Genomic DNA, 397 nt, shown 5'->3' with positions numbered 1-397 from the left:
CTTGTGCATAAGGTGTCCGGAGAATTAGGCACACCCTACCTCTATGATCATCTCCGAGAGCCCAAGTCTGAAAGAGTGAGCCGGGTTTTGAGATTGACAAAGTCACTACTGGTCCCAGCTGGCTGATTTTGTTGAGTACAACATCTCATACAGAATAAAGAATAGAATAAATTTCATTTTTTAATCCCTATTTGTGATTTTGCAACTGTTTACACCACCATATTTAACTCGTACTTGTCATGGTGTGTCTATTTTTACCCCATTAACTAATTGTCCCTGGTTCTGACAACATAACCAACCTATCAGACCTACATGAACGTTGAGTTAAGTCACCAAGTCGGACAAATGATGCACTATTGGTTTTTCTCCCAAACTACTTGACCTGATCCGCTAACAG

This window comes from Lolium rigidum, chromosome 7, assembly GCF_022539505.1.
Source record: "Lolium rigidum isolate FL_2022 chromosome 7, APGP_CSIRO_Lrig_0.1, whole genome shotgun sequence".
Classification (NCBI taxonomy): Eukaryota; Viridiplantae; Streptophyta; class Magnoliopsida; order Poales; family Poaceae; genus Lolium; species Lolium rigidum.
This window is presented reverse-complemented; position numbering follows the sequence as displayed.